The sequence below is a fragment of the Periplaneta americana genome, chromosome 15 (assembly GCF_040183065.1).
Source record: "Periplaneta americana isolate PAMFEO1 chromosome 15, P.americana_PAMFEO1_priV1, whole genome shotgun sequence".
Classification (NCBI taxonomy): domain Eukaryota; kingdom Metazoa; phylum Arthropoda; class Insecta; order Blattodea; family Blattidae; genus Periplaneta; species Periplaneta americana.
This window is the reverse complement of record NC_091131.1, coordinates 96252581-96272330: the sequence shown is the minus strand read 5'-3', so window position 1 is coordinate 96272330 and position 19750 is coordinate 96252581.

The following is a 19750-nucleotide window of genomic DNA, read 5'->3' as shown; positions in this document are numbered from 1 at the left end:
ATTTTTTTCTGTATGAATTATTCTAATGGGAGAAATACTTATGTATTTTTTCCAAGCTAGCAGATGTTCCGTAAGTTGTCAATAAATTATCAAAGGAGGTTTGTGGAAACTGACTTGTGTCACTTTTCCCGAGCACTGCAGATATGATCTAGGGTTATGGTGAGTCTGTAGGTAACAAACTCACACAACGAGCCTATTAGTTTTTTACACCATTTTATACACTACGTATTGAGTGAAGATGTAAAATGGCTCTATTTATTTTCAGACAACTGTGTGCCCCAAAATAAGAACCACGCTTTGACATCTTACGTATTTTACCTTATGAAATGTGGTCGTCTGAATAAAATCGTTCACACGTTCTCAGGACCGGTTCACAGTTCTATGCCCTGTGACCGTGCCTTCGGTAACATCGAAAAGCGGATGAGGAAAGTTGAAAGCAGTGTTGCCAACACATAAATTGTATCCCCGTCAGTTTAACACACGGAAATCCATCAGAATCCATCAAAATAAAAAAAGACCCATTCAAAAAAGAAAATTGTAACACAACTTACCAATCTTGATTAAAATAATAATTCGTCAAATTCTGAATTGGTTTTGAGAAAATCTGAAACAGGGCATTCTTTAACATGGTATGGCACAGGCAGGGCTGTTCAAATAAATAGTAAAATCTCCCCAAAATTAAACAATTAAAATGACAGCAGCTAAAAAAATTTAAAAGTCGATGTATTTTTATTTTAGTTGGTTATTTAACGACGCTGTATTAACTGCTAGATTATTTAGCGTCGATGAGATTGATGATAGCGAGATGATATTTGGCGAGATGAGGCCGAGGATTCGCCATAGATTACCTTGCATTCACATTACGGTTGGGGAAAACCTCGGAAAAAACTCAACCAGGTAATCAGCCCAAGCGGGGATCGAACCCGCGCCCGAACGCAACTTCAGAGCGGCAGGCAAGCGCCTTAATCGACTGAGCCACGCCGGTGGCTAAAGTTGATGTAAGTCGTAAATTCCGCCAGAAAATACGTCACCCGTCAAAGTCATTCTTTTCCCGTCCGCTATGTTGAACTTCCGTCAGTTTTGATGGAATTTCCATCCAGTTTCCTTGAAAGAGTTTTCCTACCACGTGCATATGCTCGCATTACAGAGAAGACCAGCAACAATTTTCCGTAACAGGAGTGAATCAAGAAATGATCTATAATTTTGTTGACGTGTTAAAAGATTTCTTTGTGAAAATTCCTTTTATTGCTACTAACGGAAGTAAAAGGGAAAAGTTATTCATTACAAAATGTAAAGTTTTTACATATGAAAAGTCCCGAATCGATGGAGGATACATGCTATGCAGTGAGAGTGTTGAATTTCCCTTCCTCAAAACAGAGAAAATATTTAAACCCCAGAACAGAACCCTTTTGACAATGGATAACCTACATCGAGCATATGACAACGAGTGGTAACTCAAGGCTGCCAAATATAATGATGTGATGGAACTAGCCCGCAAATACGTTGCACAAAATGAGATGTGGTTCTACAATGGACTGAGAGCAGACAACGCAGCAAATGAGCCAGATAATACAGAAGGGGACTTTGATGAGTGAAAACATTTCTGTTTTCATTTAACTAAGGAATTATTGTATTTCCATTTCAGTTTTTTCGTATTCAATATTTAAAAAGGTAAATTTGTACTTTTTTACAAAATCTTTTCTCTAGATCTTAGTGCATCACTGATTTTGTGGCACAAACATGTGCCAGATCATCTATAAGAGATAATTTTCAGTGAACATACTACAGACGTAGACAAATTATTAGACTAAATTAATTATATGTGCAAAGAAGCTGTATTTATCGGTAGAAATAATGAACAAAAATGTATTTTGCACAGATATAATGAACAGAAAATTGAGTCTTGAGGTTACTATTATTTTGTGAACATTCCCTTATTCTTTATTAACACGTTGATTTTGTCAGGGATGCTGGAAACCAAAGTTGGACAATTTCTTTGAATATCGGCATCATTTAACCAGATATCAGACAGTGCTTAAATGAGACCATGTTTTGTTGTACGCCTCTTTTTGTTCACTTTCTTCTTCAGTATAAATCACAAATTTTCAATTTCGTTCATGTCCGGTCTTTTTGCAGGCCATGGGAGAATATCTTCTGCAGTATATGATTAAAACACCAGTAGTACCAACATAGCCAGAAAAAAATATACTTAATAATTGGAAATATATGCCAAAAGACCTAAACAATTATATTTACAACAATAGGGACTCCGTGAATTATACTGATAGTTGATATGACGAATTATATTATGTTTCCAAGAAAACGTTTTAGCCTAATAATTTGTCCACGTCTGTATTCTAATGTGTGAAAACACGTAAGGTATTTATTGAAACTCATTATTTTCAAGAAAGTTGAAATTTCAAATTTTCAATTTTTTTCAGTTCTTGAAACATTAAAAACAGTGGAGCTACCTCCTTTTTGCAGCAAACCCTTCAATTTGTATTAAAAATATCGGTCACCATATGAGAGTTCCATTATCAGATATGAATTTTTGTATTCATTTTGCAGATCATCTTAGAGACAGTATGAGTTAATACATGTAGTAGAATGGATGGTGGAAGGAAATAGTGGGGATTGATAGAGGCATTGGTTTATACAATGCAGTCATTTAGTCTGATGTTTTTATTATTGATTAGTGATGCAACATGTACGTAACAGAGTGATGGTATCCTTCAAAGCTGTTAGGCATGATGTCGTTTTTGGTCTACTTATTTTCCGAGGAAGAAAAAAAGTAGAATTATGAGATCACTTCCGGTCTGTCAGTGCATCCGTCTGTCACTCCACCCTCTGAACAATAAACCTCTAAACCAGCAAGACGATTTTTTTTAAATGCTGATATAGAGTGTTGAAGCAATTTGCTCCACATCTTGAGAGATGGTTGGTTCTCCAAGTAGTAAAGTTCTTTTGTAAAAGTCCTGGTTTTGTTCTTAAATTTGAAGCGCTTTTTATTTAATTGCTTTGTGTGGTCTGGTGGTTGTCGTGTTTATCATTAGGTCAGAAGTCTAGGAATCCCTCGGAATGCATCTAACCTAGCGTCTAGATGCGATAATGGACACTTTGTTATTTACATACGGCTTTTAAGGAAGCCGGAGGTTCATTGCCACCCTCACATAAGCCCGCCATCGGTCCCTATCCTGTCCAAGATTAATCCAGTCTCTACCATCATATCCCACCTTCCTCAAATCCATTTTCATATTATCCTCCCATCTACCTCTCAGTCTTCCCTCCGGCACTAATTAAGACTGCATTTCTGGAGTCGTCCATACATGCTACATGCTCTGCCCATTTCAACCGTCTGGATTTAATATTTATATTTAAGTCAGATGAAGAACAGAATCAGCGTATTCCGAATCTCACCGGACCGGTGGACAACAATGACGTCACGCTGCAGCGAAACAGGAACAAAACTGCTGGAAGGTTCGATGGCTATCATGGCGGCTGTACAAATTGTTGTCTGTGCTACACTAGTAAGATTTTGCGAAATTTCCGTACTGTCATCTCGTTCAAAGAAAAGATAGCATAAACAATTTATTTCTTGAACCAGTAGTAATAACTGGTCCGTTGACATGTTCACTCATAAGCCATTAACATATTGTTCTTACGTTGTTCTCATTACAAACGATACAGCAGAACTAAAGCAGAACACACCGCCATGACACAACAGTGCACGATGTCATTCGTCTGCTAATTCCCGCCCTATACAAGAAACAATCAGATTCACTGATGGCGGCTGATGGAGACTGCCATCACCTCTGCAAGCTGATGGAACCGGTGCGACACCGGTGCAGCATCAGTGACGTCATCGTTGAAATTCGGAAAACCGTGATGCCATGAGACTGCTCAGCGCTGAGATTTGGAATACGCTCAATGCGTCCAGTTCTGCGTTGTGTAACTTCCTCCATTCTCCTGTAACTATAGGGATCCCCCTTACCTCCAAATATTTTCCTAAGCACCATTTTTCTCAAACACCCTTAACTTCTGTTCCTCTCTCAAAGTGAGTGTCCAAGTTTGACAACCATACAAAACAACCGGTAATATAACTGTTTTATTAATTCTAACTTTTATGTTGATACAGCATCGTAAAGTAACCCAATAAAATAAATAAAAATAAAAATTCTAACTTTCAGTTGTTTTGAGAACAGACTTGATAAAAGCTTCTTAACCGAATAATAACAGGCATTTCCCATCTTTATTCTGCGTTTAATTTCCTCCCGAGTATCGTTTATATTTGTCGGAATTAACGAGGGTCTACTACTCTACTCTAATGTTTACCCAAATAATTTTATAGGTCTATGTTTACAGATAGTCATCCTTTTCCCACCAGATCTCTACTTTATTGATATTACAACTTAATCGGATGAAAATTCTTTCGTTTTATAATATTTTTGGACTGTCCGCTATTAAGCCTAATTCAATAACAAGACGACCATATAAAACGTGAACGATTGTGACAGATTTTTATTCTCTTTACGAGCCACCTTTCCTTCCCTTCCCTCCCCCTCGTACTCCTCTCCGCTAGATTACAGTGGTGTTATTTTTATACGGCAATGACTTAGAGGCAGGAGGTGTGCTGTCCATTTCGTATTTTTGTTTGTTGTGACAGATAAAACTGACAATGGCAGGCATTGTCTCTGTGTCGGTTGATAGAAGCATACCAAACAACTTCAAACAGTTCTCTGTATCTTTGATCTCCCCGAGAAACGAACTGGCTGCGAGGAGAAATAGTCAAGTCATGTTAGCAGCTATTCGCATTCCATTTAGGAAGTGGGTGTGTTCATGAACACCTTTCCTCTTCGTCATAAACTTATCACAAGAAAATTAAACATTCGTAACCCAGGCGAGTGAATCCAGTAAAATAATTTATATTCCCGAGGCAGCGATTTAGCTTCCTGTTGCGCTCACAGTTTACAGTAAGGATTGTGGTGTACTCGTATAATCTGCAAGTGTCCGCTGACCTGTCAGTGTCGTGCCTTGTCCAAACGCGGCTGAACCGTTAAATGAGTTGTGAATGTAATTTCTGTACTTGTGACCGGACATTGAATTTATAAGCATTACGATGGCCTATATCATACATGGGCACAATTTTCGGTTGCGTGAGGCACTCGATTTGAAATACTGTAGTTTGTTTACTAGGAGAGGAGACTGCAGCTTAGGATGGTAAATATAAACTGCTGTGACCTGCGTCACCTTATCGTAATCGCTAAGGCGGTCAGTGGCGAATTATTATGAAAGCGCTTGGTTAACGTGAGACTCTCGAAAACTTTTATTCAATTTGGCAAATTAATTCGGCAGCTTTAATCATAAACCTCTTTACTGTTTCTCCTCCGCAGAATTGATTTAAATCACAGGCGAGAAATTGCGTAACTAGCCAATAATATTCCATCACATTGTCTACGTTTATTTTCTTGAATATTCTGGCGTTTCTCAAGATTACTTAATACATTTGCACGTTCTCGACCGAAAATAATTTCAGAAAATCATATTTCGTTTTCTACTCACATTTAATATTTTTTTTTTTTATAAATTTCTTTTGGAAATAATACGTACAAACAACATTTAATTCCTCGTACCTTTTAATGCAGCTTAAGGTATAATGTCGTATTTAGTATACTATGCAAATGTTAAGATCATAAATTTTCTTCGGAATAGTACGAAAAATAACATTTTACCTTCTAATTCAGCATGTTCTTTATGACATAAGGAGTAATGTCGTTGTATATTAAATTTATTAATCCCTAATAGGATTTTTGAGCATAACATACATCGTATGTTCTCCCCCTCTAAACAGCAAAAAAAAAACTCTTCCTCCCATTTCTCATGAAGTAATCGTTTTATAACGCGTACACACTGTTTTGATAATGCCATTATGCCACCACTGATATTGCTTATGAAACTGATATATAACCTGCCTACGCCTAGGAGCTGCGTGAGGGAGGAACGGGGGCTGTGAAGATGATGTCACTCAGAGCGATAAGCTCTGTAAAGGTCAGTGAGGCACAAATTCTCAAATGAGGAACGATGCCCATCTCTGGCCTAAATACAGTAGGCCTACATCTGCAGCCACATTTTGCTGCTTACGTAAAATTTCAAAACATTTTAACAAAACAAAGACAATAAATACAGGTCTCGCAAGCAGGGAATACCGACGGAAGGAATGCGAATCAAACAATGCGATAAGGAAGAGCGGGCGACAGGAAAGGTCACGAGATACCGTGAATGATATTCAAGAGTACAGTCGGAAGAGAAATGACATCGACAGAATCAATCTTGCGTTGTGATATTTACATTACGACGTTAGTTTGTTCCATTGTATGTGAATGCGTGTCTTGTATTGCACGGTATTATTATTTCATTCGTAAACGCATGTTGCGCGTTTAATTAGCTTCGAATTTTTCTCTTGCTACGTTCTTTATTTCCACAGCGATGTCCTCATTTGTTCATCTTCTTGGAAGAGACAGTACTTCCATCGGCCCGTACCTCTTGCCCCCTTGGCGTGCCTACAAACACATGTCAAAACAGACAGCAACGCCACCATTGCTTTTCGGTAATCGTTCCTTGCGCGAGCTTTTTTATACCATGATTCTCCTTACAGAATTTTCAGAACGGCTCCGGGGTCAAATAAGCCTTCTATTAATTTGGGTACAGTACTGAGTCTTTTTCGTGTTGTTGATGATGATGATGATGATGACGATGATGATGATATATGCAGTAAATACAGTACACAATATGCAGGATCTACGTTATATAAGCATACATACAATACAATGCAGCACAACACATAATATTACACATATACAGTATTTAAGAGACGTAAGTTGTACGTACACATTTATCTGTACTCATACACACAAGTTAAATAATTGAAACATCTTGTGTATAATGCATTCTATTGAAAATATTGTTCAGCCTATACTTTCGCTGAAGTTTTTATCGCATTATTTCGAGTATTTAATAATACCGCTGAAGGCCTTTGAGGATCCTGGCTCCTTCATTCCTTTACTCTACGTAAGGAAATCTTAACTAGCCAATATCGCCATTGTCAATGGGATATCCGTGACGCGAACAAATGCTACCGAAAAAGTCAAGATCGTGACCAGGTATGTTGGGTGTAGCCACTTTGTGAAATACCGGGAGATTTCCATTCCTGTACTCAATGTCAATAGCTGGGCAGCAATAATGATGCATTTTCTTCAGGAAAGGAAACCTGTTTCGAAATTTTCGAAGGCGTGCGCAGGGGTTAGCTTGCTCGATAGAAGCCAGTGGCGTATCGACTGGAGGGCGGTTGGGGTTAGAACTCCCTGAAAGGACACACCAATAGGGGAAGAGGGAAGAGAAAAGAGAAAAAAAGAGTTAAGGAATAACATTAAGTTCATCTTCGTTACAGTTAAATTATAATTAGACATCTAATGATTTCTTGTAATTTAATTTTAATTTTATTTGGTTATTTAACGACGCTGTATCAACTACGAGGTTATTTAGCGTCGATGAGATTGATGATAGCGAGATGGTATTTGGCGAGATGAGGCCAAGGATTCGCCATAGATTAGCTGGGATTCACCTTACGGTTGAGGATAACCTCGGAAAAAACCCAACCAGGTAATCAGCCCAAGCGGGAATCGAACCTGCGCCCGATCGCAATTTCAGATCGGCAGGCAAGCGCCTTAACCGACTGAGCCACGCCGGTGGCTGACTTCTTGTATTCTCTGTCTTATTTGAGTTATTGAGTTGTGATTAATAGAAAATTGTTCTCATAATACAGGCCTACATCATACGTTTATCATAGGCAGGCGTTTTAAGTACATACAGAATGTGACTGTCAGTGTATTATTTCATCTAATATTCATTTGCCGTTTGAATAATAGGCCTACACTTCAATAAATACCGTGTACTTCAGTTTTGTGTAATGTTTTTGGAAAATTGGATAGGTGCGCACAGCTTTATTGTGCTGCATAGGCCTATTTTTATATAGAACTATTTGTCAATGCGGTCACCTGTCGATAGGTGCATAGCTCTACTATGCTACGTATTTTGTCTTAAACTACGTAAGGGTGGTACAAAAAAATGAAACAAGGAGAATACAAGGATAACGGAAAGACAAGGAGAACAAGAGGATTTCAAGGAGAAGAAAAGAAAGGCAAGGAGAACAAGGGGATTTCAAGGAGAAGAAAAGAAAGGCAAGGAGAACAATACAAGAAAGACATAGGAGAACAAGAGGAATGTAAGAAGAATAAAGCAAAAAGAGGGAGTATAAAAAGAACACAAACCATGAATTTATGATGAGGGTCTCACCAAAAGTTACAATAAATGTTAAAGCGTGTATGTATAAATGCGTATAAAAAGCGTACCTCAAGAATGATAGAAGACAGATATCCACGCATTCTCCTACAAATAACCCAAAGGGAAAATAATATATTATTTGTAAATTATAGGAAAGCGGAACGTCAAGATTGAAGTGAAGGTGCCACCAATATGAAGTTCTATTATGCTTTTAATACTACCTGATTGTCCTAATTTTTTTAGTGTTTTCACAGGAATATACTCTATTGTCAGTAACAACTCGGATGAAAATATTGGCAACGCGTCAGGTCGTCCGCTAAGTCAACACGGTCAGCCAAATCACAAACCTCTTAGTTAAAATACATGAAATCCATCAGCCTTATAGTCCGAAAGTCCGATGAGTATCAATGTATTTCACCGCAGAAATTAAGAAAAATACTGAACTTTATTGTATAGTATAGTTTGTAGTACATCCTTGAATGCACTTGGCTTCAAAATATTTCGCCGAAAACGTTTGTCATATCAATATTTTGGCTTACTATCACAATCAGTCCAGGAAAGAATGATTCATGTGAATAGTGAAATCTGTCTCCGATGCAAATACTATTTTGCCTGTCCGGATGTTGCCAAGACGTCTAGAACACCCCTATGGTCCACTCATTGTCAGTGTCCTGTCAAATTAAGTCCTCAGTCTTCTCCAGAGATAAAAAGACCGTCGGATTGTAGTGTCGACCATATCATCTTATTCTAGCACTGAGGTCTAGAAAGCCTGGATATCTGCCTGCACCTATCCATGACTTCTAAAGGGGATATAGCTCGCGCAAGGAACGATTACCGAAAAACAGTGGTGGCGTTACTGTCTGTTTTGACGTGTGTATGTAGGCACGCCGAGGGAGCGAGAGGTACGGGCCGATGGAAGTACTGCCTCTTCCAGGAAGATGAACAGATGGGGATATCGCCTGTGGAAATGAAGAGCGTAGCAAGAGAAAAATTCGAAGCGAATTAAAGGCGCAACATTATGTTTACTAATAAAATAATAATACTCTGCGAGGGGAACGCTCCATCACTACATAATAAAATACACACTATTGCAAGGAGACACGTATTCACATGCAGTGTAACTGAAACTAAAACCGTAATGCAACATTCACAATGCAAGGCTGATTCTATCGATGTCGTTTCTCTTCCAACTGTACCCTTGAATACCATTCAAGTTATCTCGTGACCTTTCCTACCGTCCGCTCTTCCTTGTGGAATTGTTTCGTTCGCATTCCTATTGTCGGTAATCCCTGCTTGCGAGATCTATACCTTTATTATTATTATTATTATTATTATTATTATTATTATTATTATTATTATTATTATTATTATTATTATTCTCTTGATATTGAGGGTACTGTATTATTTCATAAATGTGACTATGAATTTTGACGCCTCATGCAGAACAAAGTACCCTGTGCATGACGCCAAAACAATTCAAGTCGCCAGGCGATTAGTTGGGCTAGAATGGCATGTCACGTCACTATTGTGAGGTCACTTAAGGTTAAGAAAATACGAGTCTGACACCATGTGTGGGTATGTCAAACGCAGTTCATGGAATTGTTATTTTTTCCCCTTGTTTGCAGCTTCATGTACCGGAGTAGGTTTATTGCTTTGTTTAGGCTACGTTTCCTCTTGACTTCGATTCTACCAACTGCTTGTTCAGTTCTGAAAACATTATCTTTTCAAAATAAAACTGTGTTTTATTAACGCAAATCACTGTTTTATCGAGGTTAATAGCAAATGAGTTACTACTTAATATTTAGTAACTTGACAAAGATATATACTCGGATTATAAAATCTTCTTCTCCTTTGTGACGTTACCTCTTCCAGTGTGGTGTAAAGGAGAAAAGACACGTACTGTATGTAACTTATATAATATATATTTTTTTTTCACCCAAACTTGACAGACCCTTCAAAAGTTTCTGAAGTTTCTTCAACGGAACTGTGAAAATCAAGTGAGACAAGTGGCCAACAGGCTTGGAGATCTCACAGATTATCCAAATTCCTTTGCGAGGATGCGCGATCGCGTACTTTTTAATTGTCCTGTCTCCCATTTCCCCTCTGGCCATATAATTAAATAGGTGGTGGAGGGCCCCTCATTCTCAAGGATTACCAGTTGCTAGTTTATTACACGTGGGAAAATTTACACTTTTGCAAGAATATCTTAAAGATTAAGAGAAATATGTTTAAAGTTTCATTTTTAGCCACTGATAGCCTATACATGTATTTTAAAACATTTATATTACTTTCAGACGCCAATAATTACTAGAAAGGATTAACAGAGGGAGATAGAGGGACAGAAACAACTGGAGGATGAAGATTGAATACTACAGTACGATCATTTAGTACTGACAGTCGTCGGAGAAGTGCGTCTGGGACAGGCGAGTCCATTTAGTTACGCCAAGGGGTGTTTGGGTTATTCACTCGCTTGCCTTCGGAGCGTTAGGATGTCATTCGTGCGGTAGAGAGGTGTTTCCAGTACAATTAAGCTGTAATACATTCCTTTATCGATCGCTCGCGCTTATCTCTACTCCGGAACTCTCCCCCACTCCTCCTATTACTTCCCCTCTTCCGCGTCGCTGAGCTGTCAGGACTAAATATAATCGGTCTGTACCTAGGATTACTGCTGGAGCAATAGTTCATGCTAGCTCAATTATTTGACCTTCTAATAAGAATCAATTAACACACATATTTAAAATTATTCCCATTATTATAGATCATATACCGTTAAAATTATGGTACTAAAATTGGCGCAGGAAGATCCGGCAATGTACAATCTGCAAAATAAATAAAACTATTAAATAAATAAAATAATATTGATGGTTATTATTATTATTATTATTATTATTATTATTATTATTAATATTATTTAGGTTTTCTTCGATTAATTCTGTGGTGTTCGGGTAAAGGAGGATGTAATTTCTTTGTGCAAATGGGATTTTGTTCCCCAGGGCATGTAGTACGTATGGGCGAATCCAGAAATGCATATAGAGTGTTAGTTGGGTGACCGGAGGGAAAAATACCTTTGGGGAGGCCGAGACGTAGATGGGAGGATAATATTAAAATGGATTTGAGGGAGGTGGGATATGATGATAGAAACTGGATTAATCTTGCACAGGATAGGGACCGATGGCGGGCTTATGTGAGGGCGGCAATGAACCTTCGGGTTCCTTAAAAGCCATTTGTAAGTAAGATGAACACACAAATTAATTATACAAGTGAGTGTGCAAAAATCAAAAGAATGTTAGCAGTTGGTGTGTTTTATTTGCAATAAGGGTCCGAAGTTTAATTTTCATTTATCTCAAAAACTCATTTTTATGTCTTATCTCCCTTTACCCAAACACAACTTTTACGATTCTTAACCAACCAACAAATACCGCCACTCCATAGTGATTTCTTTAGCATGATTTTATTTAAAAGCAATACCTAAGAAAGTGCGTCCCGCGCCGTGGCGTCGTGGTCTAAGACATCCTGCCTAGGACTCGCGTTACGGAATGCCCGCTGGTTCGAGTCCTCATGGGGAAGAAATTTTCTCATGAAATTTCGACCGTGTATGGGACCGGTGCCCACCCAGCATCGTGATGCATTTGGGGAGCTACGATAAGTAGCGAAAATCCAGTTTCGCAAACCAGCTATAACGGTGGGGGGATCATCGTGCTAATCACACGATACCTTCATTCTGGTTAGATGATCGTCCACCTCTGCTTCGGCATTTGGACTTGAGGCCAGCAGCCGGCTGGTCGTTCTTGGTCCTTCATGGGCTGTAGTGCCATGGATTTACTTATGAAAACACATGGGCATACTGAAGTTTCATCCATTTCCTCTGTGCAGGGAATCGAACCCAGGCTGAAGGGTTTGTAGCAACATGTATTGGAACTTGATCCCCAGCAAAGAACTCAATTCATGATGTCATTCTAAAAGTATTTGAAGCTAACAACCACGCTTAATCCGATAGAGATAAAAAAAATGTATAGATGAATAAGCTGGGGGTCCTGTAACCATCTGTCTTTGGTGATAATGAAACTAGTTCGTGTTAAGCAAGCAAACTGGAACACGTACGCAATTTATTAATGAATTGTACAAGCCCTGGTTTACATAGCAAACGTAAGAAGGGACGGTTTCAAATTTGTCTATAAAACAATCTGAGTTGAGACAATGCAAAGAATCAAAAAGAGGCAGGCAGGACGTGACTTGTAGGCCCTCCACAATAATTCTGTTATTTATGGTTATTAATTTTACCAACTTGAGATTCTGATACTGGGAGAGTTCGGATAGAGACGCCTCAGGGATGTACGACGGCGGATGGAATTATTAGACTGAATCTTATCCGACCTGCGGCCCTTCAGGTGTGGCCCACCTCTGACCCAAACGTGAGTCCGAAAACAATCTGCCCACCCGACATACTAAACTAAGGAAACACAGTAACATCGGAAATAAAAAACGATGAGGGTACGAGAGAGATGGAGCTAACAGCAACACACCCGCTGCTGCTGCTGAATTCGACATGAAATTAATTAGTTTCAAGTCACGTAGTCTTTGCAGAATGTGCCTCGAGGGAACGAGATAATGTTTTTGATGAAGACATTAAATACTACTGCAAACTTCCAGAAGCAACAGTTTCTTTTATAGGCATTTTCCTACAACATTTGAAGGTTGTTATATTTGCAGATGATCAAGTAATTATAGCTAACTCTGAAAATAATTACAAAAAGCAGCATACGAACTGAATAAAATAGCAAAAGTGCATAATATGACAATTTCAGTTAACAGGAGCGAAGTTATGGCCTTCTGCGGCATACAAAATATAAGATCTAAAGTAATACAGTAATAGAAAATAATTCCATAGAACAAATAAAGACATCTGAAGATTTAGGACATAACCATGTCACTTGACAGAAATCTGGACTTTGTAGAGGACACTGGAATATTAAATTATTTTATGCTCGACCATGCCGAAATGTAGTAATTATACACCTGGTAGCAGTCCTTTAATGCGTATCATTAAAGTACACCTACTCATTAAACTTCAGGTGTTCAGCCAATCACAAGTCAGCTTTGTATCGTTATATCGATTATTCTCGGATATGCAATCGAGAGAAAATTAGCGAAAAGTCACGGAGGCTGGAAATCCAATACTGTCGTAGAAGGTTATGTTCTGTTGCTATAATAATTAGCGTTAATTGTAAATAATATTCAAATAAATTCAACTTGTCATCTCGTTTTTCAATTCTAAATCAATTTCCAGGTTATATCAGAGTAATCTTCATCTTATTCTCTGCCAAGGTCAATGACATTCGGCCTCGGAAAAAATCAATACTTTCGCGTCTGCGCATATCTCACAATTCAGGTCAGTTCGCACATAACCATAAGAAGACCTAATTTTAAATAATTTCAAGTTAGAAATATGGTCGAGCATAAAAAGTCGTATGAAACTTGCCTATAATGGTAATTAAGACGCTCGTATGAAAATTATGAAACTCGCTTGCGCTCGTTTCATAAACAATCATACTTGCGTCTTAATTACTACCATTATAGGCTCGTTGCATAATGTACTATAAATGGAAGACTATGGAGAATTTTAAAAAGTAAAACAGGGGAAAGATACTATTATGAAATACTACAAAGTAATGTCGATACCAAAAGTTCTATATGGAAGTGAGATATGGATAATGACAGATACAGATAAACAAAGTTGAAATTAAATTTTTAAGATCTATATCGAGACATAACAAAATAGAATACAAAATAAATAAAGATATACCTACGTAACGAGTTACAAATATATAGTCTAAATGATAAAATAAAGGAATACAGTAAGTGGATATTTCACATCGGAAGGATGAACCTTAACAGATTACACCATAAATAAAAACCAAACGATTGTGCTAATTCTTTCAGAAAGTGTATAATACGCATGTTTACACCGTTATCTATCTTTACTTTCGATTTTCGACCAAAGAAAATGTTTGTAAAAATTTAGGTTTTGCGGGATTTTAGTGCATATAAACATGAATAAAAATTACAAATACCATCGGATTCGTCTGATTTAAAAAAAAATGTATATTAAATTCGTGTGTCTGCACACATATCTGTTAAAAGTTTCATGGTCGCGTTCAGAAAAACGTAAGTTTGTTAGTGTATGACTTCCAATTGGGAAAATATTTCGTTTCTCGAGCTAAAAACGCGATTTGTATAAACGTTAATAATATCTATAAATTCCAACCGATTATGCTATTCTTTCAGAAAGTGTTTAATACGCGTGTCTACACCGTTATCTATCATTATTTTCGATTTTCGACCCAATGAAAAAGTTTGTAAAAATTTAGGTTTGCGGGATTTTAAGGCATATAAACATGAATAAAAATTACAAATACCATCGGATTCTTCTAATTTAAAAAATAAATAAATTCGTATGTCTGCACACATATCTGGCAAAGGTTTCATGGTCGCATGGAGAAAACATAAGTTTGTTAGTGTATGACTTCCAATTGGGAAATTATTTCGTTTCTCGAGCTAAAAGGAAGAAGAAACGTCGGACATGCGAGGAAATGTTGGACAGGCCAAAATATGTAAATTGCTACTTGAAGGATAAGGATAACGATGTTGATGATGATTTTGTAAGTTTTATGAAAATGTAAACATCCAAATATTTTGTGTTCAATTAAAACATAATTAAAATATTTTCTTTTTAAATTGATAACAGATTTCACATGAGACCTACTGTGTTATACGTACATTTTCCTTTACATCTAGTTAGTCCAGGCGACCGCACTAAAGTAATGGGAGGAAAAGGGGTACCTCATCTTCGAAAAGGTTGAGAAACTTTGTGCTAAGTGTCGGAGTCAATTTCGACGCGAGCTGAACGTGCGTCGAAAACTGCACGAGTGTCTCAGTAGCTATCATTATATGATCGTTGCCTAAATAACTATTATTTCTTTATTATTTATGAAGCAGATATTACAAATTAAACGTTTCCAATGATTATGTCTTAATTTTTATTAAAGAAACCCCAGAGGTGTCTCCACATTCTATAGTACGTCGTTTGTTCTACCTTTGAAAAAGAGATGACAAAATATAGCATATTTTTTACATTTTAAAATGTTTATCTTATAATGCATTGTGTTTTTCTTGAAGTAATTCTTTATCTGCGGAACAATTATTACAAAACGGTCTCTAAAATCACTTTTACATTCTATGTTTTTCGTCCTTGGATGCAGGATTCTGTTGAATAATATGAATCCTCTTTCTTAGCTTTAGTGGGATGTTAAACTCCCACCTCACGAGATACCGACATTGATTAGCAGTAGGGGTGTCAGTCCCACGTGCTTTCCACATTTTGTGTCAAGGGAACATCCCTCTACTTAGGCCTACTTTTGTTAGAGATGGGATAGTACATCTGGAGGGATTAAATCATAGAAAAAAATATCCAAGGCTCCATCAGGAATCGAATCCCCGACGCTATCGCTCAGCCGCGGACATTGAAAATACCGTTTAACGGTAAGGAAATAAAACTGCACTTTATCATATCAACTATACGCAATAATATGTGGTAACATTACCGTAGTCTGTGTACCGTGTCGTATGTCTATTGTGCCATTTAATAAGTCATACCGCATATATCACGTTTTCGATAATAATATGGATACATAATTTCCAATGAACTAAATCTTAGTTGTGTACAAGCTTTGTTAAATTGCATTATAAATAAATTGTGTTTCGTGCAACGACATGGAAAGGTACAATAAAATACATGGATACAGAGTTGGCGTTTGTCTTGTTTTGCTTCAGGTGTTAATGACAAGTGGGGTGGGAGGAACAGGGCGGCAGAGGGTCAGGAGGTCTTTGCCTCTTGGAGAATGGAACGCATATTGTAATACCGAGGCAAAGGGATTTATTAATTTGCGGTCCTTGAGTTGGCTGAGTAGTTTCTTTTTTTATGATTAGGTGGCGTTTGAACTCTAAACCGATGTTTATTCTCTCAGGTAAAGAGTTCAAACTACCTCCCCTTTCCTCCTCCCGCTCTCTTATTATACAGGATGATTCTAAAGATTTCGTTCACAATTCTCCAACAACAATTTTGGTATGTGAAATTTGTCCTTTGATTTCAATCCGCGGTGCAATGGATCAACAGGCACTTCCGTAATTATTGTGTTTCAAAACAAATTCTCACTTTTTGTTAGAGAAATTTTGTTACTGTTCCCACAGATTAAGAGGAGGAAAGGAAATATTGAATGGTTTTCTTAAATTTCGGGAGAAATTGATGGTTTTAGGAATATGAACGTTTTCATATGACAAAAAGTTATGTACTTAGTGAACCTTTCAAATATTAATATTGGTGTCCCTTAAGGTACAGTTCTTGGTCCTATTTTGTTTTTGATATACATTAATGATTTAGTAACAGTTTATTTACAAAACCAAAAGGATGTATTGTATTTATATGCAGATGATACAGCATTATTGTTTAGGGGAAAATCTTGACACGACATTCATTTTAACGCAAATAATATATAATGGTTTAAATTTAATGAAAGCATAGTTTGATTCGAATATTCTTTCTCTTAACACTACTAAAACTACAGTTACTTCTTTTTCATTAACTAGTAAATCTTAGAAAGGAAGTCGTGAGCTACTTGTGGGCCATTCACGCCTTATGCGTGGTACATAGTAAGTCTATAATTTAATCACAAATTGATGACAACAAATCTACAGCAGCTCCCTGCTTCCGATACGTTTCGTCGCTTGGCTCACAATACCTGATTGTTCAAAATTAATATTTTTTTTTTTACTTCTAGGGTTTGAGGAAGCTATATTTGTAAGGAAAACTAAAATGTCGACACTGCTTCCGTTTTCTGTGAATACTGGAGTTGAAATAAAGTTATTGAAATCCTCGTTAAGATAGAGATCCGTCTTACATCACTAAGCGTGCATGGGTCTCTAGCTGAATTCTTTTCCTGAGCATTGACCAGAAGTTGTGACCAAACCTCATGACTCATTCTGTATATGTCAATACAAAATATATAGTCAGCTAGATTAACAATAACAATCCTTAAACTATAAATGAATTCCCTTGTACACGACTGACGTCATAGGTGGATAACTTGGGCAATTTAGAAGTGCAGTATTATAAATTATTATGACTAGGCGAAGGCGAAGAAGGGAATAATGAATAAAAAGAACTGTAAACGCCATTAACATTTCTTCCTACGCACTATTCCAGTAAAAGATTTCTTAGAAACAGTAACGATTAAGTTTCACATACGTATCTAACAGGTGGTCCCATTCTCAATGTGCGTATGGGCATATGGGTAAAGCAAAAGGATAACACGTAGGCCTACGTATACCAGGAAAGCTGATACTACAGTTTGTACAATTAAACTAACAAAGATAGGAAATCTATGTTTTGTTTGCGCTTTATTCAAGGCCACATTTTTATAACAAAAATAGCCTAATTACTGGGAAATTGAGTTGTTGTAGGTGCCCCACTTTTTCAGGATGAGAAGGTAAAAATATATATTAAGACATTTGTGAAGCAAATATTTCTGATCGATCGCTTATAAATTTTCATATTATACATTACGGAAATCTTTGCTTAAATATAATAGTTTGAAAACGCTATTATGTACATGGTTGATATGTAAAACTATTATCATATAGTAGGGCTACATCTCACTTGACGATACGTGTCAGAGGAAGAACAATTACATTGTTTTGTAGTTTCCTGATAGTAATAAATGTGTATTTAAATTTGATTATAAATAAATAATTAATCCAATCTATCTTGAATCTGATTAGCGAAATATGTTACTAGTCAGCGATGTATTCAATGGAGAGGGAAAGAAACTGGCCAACCTATCCCATTATCTCCTGACATAGTTGCCTCATGAATGATGCCTTATTGATGTCACTTACTTGATTTAAAGCTGTCCTCGGACAGTTACTAAACAACTCTATAGCACAGAATTTAAACTATTCTGAAATACCGCTACACTTTTTGTAGTTCCTGTACTGTAGAAGTGAAACGAGGTACTTTTTATGATCTACAATCTAATAACAAGTAGTCTCTATCTAAAAGACCAAATTCTTGAATCATGATAAAATTATTATTATTATTATTATTATTATTATTATTATTAAATCTGACTCGGTTTATTCTTCTGTCAGAACTGTCAGCTGGACTCCTCAACCATGTGCTCATCGTGGCGGGAATTATTGCTAAAGTTAAAAAGGAATATAAACAAAGAACACTGATTCTGTCGTGTAGATACATCCGCACTTCTCTGTCAGGTTTCGAAACCAGGTACTTGCAGTTCAAACCAGAAGCGCTATTCCTTGAATTCAGTTAGTGTGGATGAATTTCAATTTTTCCGTTTTCTTGGCGGATGTATAAATTTTAGCGGTAGATAGACATAAATATACCTGTATCCACATATGCTTATATATATGTATTGTATATATATATATATATATATATATATATATATACAATACATAATTATATGCATGTTTAAATACTCAAACAATTATATGCATGTTTGAATACTCAAACAACATATTCTGTGGTGTTTGGGTAAAGGGAGATAAGTCATAAAAATGAATTCGGAGATAAATTAAAATTAAACTTAGAACCCTTATTACAAATAATTTTCTACACAAATAAAACACATCAAATGCTAGTATTCTTTGATTTTTGCACACTCACTTGTATAATTTAACTTGTGTGTTCATCTGGGGAACAAAATTCCACCTGGACAAAAAAATGACTTATACCCCTTTACCCGAACACCACAGAATTATATACATGCATACTGTGCATGTAGGTACTTGCATACATGCACACATACTCATACACATACGCATACACAAATACATACATACATACATACATACATACATACATACATACATACATACATACATACATACATACATACATACATACATACATACATACATACATACATACATACATACATACATACATACATACATACATACATACATACAGACATACATACGTATACAACCTCCTTAACGTTTACCTCCAACACGAGTTCACTGTTTCAGTAATAATAAAAAACCACATGAGCATACCAAGGTCTCATTACAGATGAAAATGGGCTTCGTTTGTGAACCAAATTAGTTATTAGCGTATTTTGTAAGTCAGTGATGCACAGCGTGTGTAACTGTCTGGTGTTTTAGGCCACAATCGTTGAGCTTTTGCCTCCGGGGCATCTTACCACATGCGGTGTCTGAAAGACGAGAGTAATGTGCAGATGTCGGCAACTGAGGCAGATTTGCATAGACGTTTGTCAGCGAACAGAATTCTTCTTAGACAGGTCCACGACCATTACGAATGTGCTAGTTTTTTCGT